The following is a 7,995-nucleotide window of genomic DNA, read 5'->3' as shown; positions in this document are numbered from 1 at the left end:
TGGAAACAATAATGCTAATAGTATTCATTTGTATAACTTTTTATAGTTACAAAGTGTTTAAAACATAGTATTTTACTTGATCTTGATAACTCTAGGGAGATAGTTTGTATTTTCTTTTAATCAGGACTTGAAAGCGGATGATTTGCCACAAAATGAAGCTAGAGTTTTTAATGGTTTTATACAAAAGCATTTTTAAATGCTTACTATGTGCCAGGCACTATGGTTGGAGGTAAAAAGACAAAAAAAAAAAAAATGAAGCTGTTTCTGCTCTCAAGAAATTTACACTTTCCTAGAATTTATTCTCTGCCAAGACAGCAGAAGTCCATTTTGTTCATTCAGTGTATAAGATTGGAAGCTATGGATGAGTCTGTCTATGACCAGAATCTAGTGAAATGAGTACTTCCTTAAGAGGATTTGACAGTGTTAGTGAATGTTCAGACATTTTAAATAGCCCCTGTGCCACTGGTCTTTTATGAAAGGTGAGTGTTTAGAGGTAAGTGATTAAGGAATAGAAAACTCTGGACCAAAAGAAATCTTTCACTCAAATAGAGAATGAGGGAGATTATTAATTTAATTTCACCTAGAAATTCAAAAGAATTATAAGACTGTTATCAAGCAAACCAGTGTATAATTTTTTTTCATAATCCACCGAAAAAACATTAAATACACACTGTGAATAATAAATCCATTTTTATGAAAATGATAAATTCAGAAATGCAAAACACACCAAAATGCTGACATTTTGCTCTATTTTTTTTTTTTTTGGTTGAGGTAATTGGGATTAAATGACTTTCCCGGGGTCACACAACCAGTAAGTGTCAAGTATCTGAGGCCAGATTTGAACTCGGGTCCCCCTAACTTCAAGGCTAGTGCTCTATCTACCACACCAATTAGCTGTCCCCATAGCTCTATTTTTGTCTGATTTGTTTGAGAAAGGATGTCCAATTAGCTTAAAAAGAAATTTTTTTTCATAAATACATCTGTTTCTTACTTAAGTAGGCCCATTACTACTGGAACTTTATTTCTTATTCTACAAATACTACTGCTTATTTTTTTGGTTGTTTTTGATTCTATACCTCTGGAGTTTTCTTGATGGAGATACTGACATAAATTTGCCATTTTCTTCTTCAGCTCCATTTTCTTTTTTTTTTTTTTCTTTTGCTGAAGCAGTTGGGGTTAAGTGACTTGCTCAGGGTCACATAGCTAAGTGTCTGAAGTCAGATTTCAACTCAGATCCTCCTGACTTCAGAACAGGTGCTTTATCTACTGCATCACATACTTGCCCCTCAAGCTGCATTTTCAAATAATATTAAATATCCATCATCACACAGCTCAGTTTTTTACTCAGAAAGAGAAGTCTTCTTGATTCAAGACTCTGTACTCTATCTAATATGCTACTTATTTGCCCATTATTACTACTATTACTATTACTTCTATTAACTACCATTTATATAGCCCAGACACTGGGCAAAGCATTTTATCATCTTATTTTATCCTCACAACAATCCTTAGTAGGTGCCATTTAACATTCTCATTTTTCAGATAAGTAAAGTGAGGCAAGCAAGTAAAGTGACTTGCCTGGGGTTATACAGCTGAATTTGAATTCAGGTCTTCCTGACCCCAAGCAGGGTGTTCTGTCTCTTATTTCTAGGCTTGGAGGAGTGGAAGAAAATGGAATATTGTAGCCCAACAAGGAGGATAGTCTGACCTTGGGTAAAGGTCATGGCCTTTCCTTGCTATCTCTCTTTCCCCCCCCAACTTTTTCTAGCCAGTAAGCAATTCTCTTTCCTTTCCTTTTCCTAGTGCCTATTTTCCCTCCTACTGAGCATGACAGTAAGAGTAAAGATCTTGAGAAGTGAGGTTATAACTATGGAAATGTCAGGACCACCAAAGACAGGAATCATGCCCTACTCCCATGTCAGGACCTGCCCTTATTCTAGATAGGGTTTAACTTCTTTGCTGAATATGAAATGTGTTCCACCCCAAAATAGGTGAAGGTGAAATTCAAACCAGCTGAAATGGGTTTTGTTTGGGATTTTATTTTTAAAACAAAGTCAAAAGGGAACTAATAGGAGATGAAAAGGAAAGGATAAAGTTGAAACATAACTAAAAAGAATTTTTGTTTATTCTTTTGCTGCCTTTGCCTCCAATCACCACAGAACACCCTAAAAAAAGATAGTTATACATTTTAAGTAAACACATTAAAAAAAAAAAAAAACCTCAAGGATCCTGATTTGGATTAGATCCATGAATCAATACAATAGCCAGGAAATGTAGGAGAAAAAAATTCTTAAGATTTGTATCAATTTTCAAAAGATTTCTAAATGGAACTACTTACACTATCTTTGAGGTCTCAAATATCCAGAAATTTTTTTGGGGGATTGAATGGAACAGAAATTGTACTGTTAAACATTTTATAGAAACCAATGAACATGGCTAAATAGGCATCATTTCCTGATAACATTCTAGATTGCTATTAATTCAAAGTTATATTTAAGAAGCAGAACTGAGAAATGGCATAGCAAATTGGTTAGAGAGCTGATCTCAAAATCAGAAAGACCTTACATGGTGGGAGTAATAGTATAGTTTCTTTATAGGATAGTTATATTATCTTTGAGACTTGATTGGTTCAAGGTACTGAAGGTTTGGGCTGTTGTCATTACTTTTTTATAGCCTGTAAACCACACCCTCTTTCTGAAGTTTGTCTGGTGGATCATAATGGGCAACTCTGGAAAGGGAGCTTTGCTTAACTGAATCAACTTGATATGTCAGTCAGTGCCTATTTTTGTTGAATATCCTCTTGCAATAGGGCTAAATCAGTCTCGTTATGTTAATCTCTTAATGAGCTATGACTATTTGATTTTGGTCCAGTAATGAACCTGAATTACTAGGGGTTATCTTGAGTCAAGTCCAATCCAGAACACCTAAGTTCAGGTGCCATATTTCATACATTCTGATGGTGTGGCCTTGGGTAAGTCACTTAAATTCTCAGTAATCCTCTAGATGACTTTCTCAGTTACAATGAAAGCATAAAGAAGAAAAGGAGGCAGCTAGATGGTCCAGTGGATAGAGCACCATCCCTGAAGTCAGGAGTACCTGAGTTCAAATCTGAACTCAGACACTTAATGCTTCCTAGCTGTGTGACCCTAGACAAGTCACATAACTCCAATTGCATCCACAAAAACAAATGAAAAAAAAAAAAAAAGGAAGGACCAAAATTCCAAAGAAGATACATTGATAAAATTTCTTCATTTCAATTTGCTCATTTCCCCTATGCAAATAAAATTAGGGATATGGTCCCTGGACCTAGCTAAAACAGCAAGAAAAGTTTGTGACTATCCCCAAAATATCTTGCATGGATATATATAAGCTTGGATGCATAGTGACATGTATTTGGTTTCTCTACAATCTAAATCATCCTTATGTCACTTTCACACATTATAACTATTCCACATTTGAAATGTTGACTTTGAGGTACTGAATTTCTAGCTATTCCTTTAAGTCATAAGCATGAGTTTTGTGGGTTGGTAGAGAGGACCACGTGAGATTTAGAAAGAAGATGAGGAATCTCTAGATTTTAAAGTTAGAATCAATGCTATACTTCACAAGGTAAAGTAAAGGATAAAAGCAGTTGGCAGCAACATCAGGAACTGATATTTAAAGTCTACTGATCATCTTCCTGACACAAATCTTTCCAGATGAACTAGTCTTACTTAGATTGAAGATAAACAAACACATGATGCATTTATAATTTCATAAGCAGGGGAAGTCTCAGTATGGGAGTGACTATCCATTTTTGACTAAATAAATAAGTTTCAAGAAATTTCCTAAGGCACAAAGAAGTTAAATGACTTACTCTGACTCCAAAAGTTACTAAATATCAAAGGAGGGATTCAAATCCAAGTCTTTCTGGCTCTAAGCCTAGCACTAAGACAAACTGCAGATACTCTTGAATAATTCACCCTGAAAAACATTGTTATTTTAAAAAAAAATTTAACATTATTATGCTCAGAATTATGCCTGTAGACCTTTAAAATTTTTATTTAAAGCAGACCATAAATAAGAGTCATGTCTCATCTTTTTGCCATTTTATCTGTAGACTGTCTGAAATTATCAACAATATGAAACATAGTTCACCAAAGTTTTGATGGTGATCAAAAGCCTTTTTGACATCAAGCAAACAAAGTTATAGGACACTGACCTTAACTGACTCAGAAAGCACTGCTCTGGAAAATCATAAATCTATCCCCTATGGGGTAATTGAGGTTCACATTTTGGAGTTAGCTGAAATATTTTAAGAAACAAAATTGAAGATGGGATAATTTGCTTTTGGCTCACTTCCTTGGGAGTTATTTGTGATCCATGTATCTCTGAAATTTGCTTCTTTATTAGATTAAAAAAAACTGTAAGAATTATAAGGTGGGACCTAGAGAGGTTATGTGACCCCTCTCTGACCTTGAGATTTAGGCAGACTCATATTCAAGCAAAATGAAATGAAAAGAATGTAAGTACTTATTGTATGTCAGACACTGTGCTAATTGCTAGAGATACAATGATTTTCTTTTGAAAAAAAAGAGAGGTCCTTCCCTCATGGACCTTGCATTCTAACAGGGGAAGATAATAAACATAAAGGAGAAGTGACAGAGAAAAGTAGTATGATTCTGGAGAAGTGGAAAAGATGAAGTAGTACGGTGTGGATGGATGTTGGGATGCCATGTTAAACTGAAGCATGTCCTGGAGTTTGGGACCAAGTAGTACACACACACACACACACACACACACACACACACACATATATATTCACACACATACATATACACATACACACATCATATATATATATATATATATATATATATATACACATATACATGTAGGTTATATGATATAAGCTAAATAGACTAGTTTAGATATATTCTATCACCCAATGTCAGAGTTGAGGACTACAGTGGGAACTCCAAACATGACTGAATTAGCTTCCTGAGAAACTAGAGCATTTATTTAGAAAGACTGAGGCTTCAAAGATTTGGTCTTAGCTATAGTGTTGAAAGTATTGATCCAAACTGGGGCAGGTCAGTAGCAGCATTCAGATAGTGAGATGAGGGTAGATGGCTGGATGTTACATGATAATTAGATGAAAGACTAGTTGAGTCTTCTTTCAATCTTCAATTCAAGTCCCAGTTCCTATGGCAATTCTCAGCTATCAGTGACCTTGTGTCTCCAGTTATATATATTCTGTATATATGTTGTACATGCTATCCCCTCTCCTTTAGTAGACATTTTCATTTTATCTTTATCTTCCTGTTGCCATTTAGTACATTCTATATTGCCTTTACATAGTGTCCTTGACATACTGGGTATTTAATAAGGGATGATAAATAGAACGTATGATTCATTAATGGGGGTACTTAGGAGGCATGGTGGATAGCATGCTGGACCTGAAGTGAGAAAGAATCACCTTCCTAAGTTCAAAACCAGTCTCAGATTCTGAACAAGTCAACTAACCCTGTTTGCCTCAGTTTCCTTATCTATAAAATGAGTTGGAGAAGGAAATATCAAGAAGATCCAGTATCTTTGCCAAGAAAATCTTAAATGAGATCAGACACAGCTGAAAAGAATGATCAACAAAAATAGATCACCAGTTTTGTTACTTGCAAGGAATTCTTAGAAGCACTCATATATAGAAGCATATGATCTCTTAAACTTAAGTGATTTAGTATCAAAATGCTCGGTTTCAAGTATATAGTGGCAGTTAGGTGGTTCAGGGAATAGATTACTGAGCCTGGAGTCAAAAAGGTTTGAATGTACGTGAGCTTGCATGCACACACGAGTGTGGGTGTGGGTATGTGTACAGGCATGTATGTCTATTCATATGTATGCATGTAAATACACATATTCCACACATAGCTACAAAATATATGTACTTATCTATCTATCTATATATATATATATATATATGTATGCTTCACAATTTAAAAATAAATGTTATTTTAAAAGTTATTATGGTTTCATTGTCTCTCCAGAAATTCCCTACTTATTGTTAACATACTTAATCTTATTACACTGTTTCTGTCTTCTTGCATTCATGGAAAATTAACTTTCTTTGGATTTTGACTTATTTCTGTTCACTCTCTCCAGGGTACCATGTTCTCCTATATATCTTTCTCAGGGGATTCATCAAATGAGGTCAGGACCTTCTTTGATTTTTTTTGCCTTTTTTTAAAAAAATGGATTCATTCACTGGAGCCCGGTACTATCTAAAGTGTATCCTTCAGTTTTGTACTTTGTCAAAGGCTCTTTTTGTGTCTATTGAAATGATTGTGTTAATTGTTTCCCTAATGTTTAAACATTTTTGCATCCCTAGTATAAATCCAACTTTATTTATAAACAATCTTTTGGTACTATGACTGTGGTCTTTTTTCTAGAACATTTATTTGAAAGTTTACATCAATATTTATTAGAGATATTGATTTATGAATCTTTTTTATCATCTCCTAATGCTTTAGATATCAAGAACATATTTATCTCATAAAAGATATCTCCAATTTTTTAGAATAATTTGTGTAGCATAGGTATTAATTTCTCTTTAGATATTTGGTATCTAAGTTCTATTTGATATAGAAGTCATTGATAATTTCATTTGGACCTTGATGAGGGCATTAGCAGGGCTAGAGGGCTTTTGCAAGAGATATTCAACAATGGACTATATATTTACCACTTGACAATTAACTGAAAGACACAGAGAACATAAAATTTCATTATATTTGTTTCTTGTTGATTATGAAAAAGTTATTGATTCAGTAAAACAAAATATTGCCTTTTTGGGCTCTTTGATATGAGCTATATATTTCATCCATCAAAATCTTTCAGGATTTTTTTTTAGAAGCTACAATAACAGAAATAACCTCATTCTATAATTCTCTGATAAGAAACACTAGAAAAGGATTGAAATAACTGCTTCAACAAATTTATTAGAGACTATGGTAGAGGAGATCCAGTATAGAATGGAAGTTAAAGAATTTCTTGTAGATGATGAAGTCCAACATATATTCCTGTCAATGGTTAACATTGTGCTGATTTACATTATTCCCTTGAAGATTGAGGAGTCTCTTGAAAACATTCAAAGAAACTTGGCTTGTTTTTCCTACATATGATCAAACAATGACAACAATTAAATCCACACAGAAAATGCATTGAATTGGGAGGTGGAAGCCAGTATCAGGAGATTACAGGATTTAATAGAGTTGGGGTGGAATGTAGCATGAAATGTAAAAAGTCTAAAAAGTGCATGTGTGTATATATGTGTGTGTATGTGCATGCATGTGAAGTTATGAAAAGCTTCAAATGCTCAACAGAGGATTTTATGTTTGATTCTGTAGTTGATAGGGAACCTCTGGAATTTGTTGAATAGGGAGAGTGACAAGGTTAGACCTGCTCTTTAGAAAGGTCTCTTTGACAGCAGAGAAGGGAATAAACTGGAGTAGGAGAAGCTTGTGTCAGGGAGACCACCATGTTATTACAGTTGCCTACTTGTGAGGAGATGAGGGCCAGAGTCTGAGTGATGACAATGTGAGAAAAAAGAAAGGATCTTTACAAGAGATGCTATGAAAATAAAATCATCAAACTCTGGTCAAAGATTAGATATGGAGGGTGAGTGTGAGGAATTAAGAATGGATGGAAATTATAGGAAAGGGGACTTGCTGTGGGTGTGTATATTGATTAGTAAAGCTATCTACTGCTGGAATCAGAGCTTTCCTGTTCATAGGAAAAAAGCAAATCTCTAACTCGAGAGGATTGGGACAATTAAGGGCAGCTGCCTTCTTTCCAACTCAGAGAAGGAAATTATCTTTACAGGCAACAGAGATCATCTCACACAATCTGGTTTGCTAGGCTCAACACTCATTGTTCACATCAGTGCTATTCCATCTCAGTTGTAAATCCAGGCATCTGTTGCCTAACTAACAACTAGAACTTATAATCAAATGGTTTCTTATT

The sequence above is a fragment of the Sarcophilus harrisii genome, chromosome 3, assembly GCF_902635505.1.
Source record: "Sarcophilus harrisii chromosome 3, mSarHar1.11, whole genome shotgun sequence".
Taxonomy (NCBI): Eukaryota; Metazoa; Chordata; class Mammalia; order Dasyuromorphia; family Dasyuridae; genus Sarcophilus; species Sarcophilus harrisii.
This window is presented reverse-complemented; position numbering follows the sequence as displayed.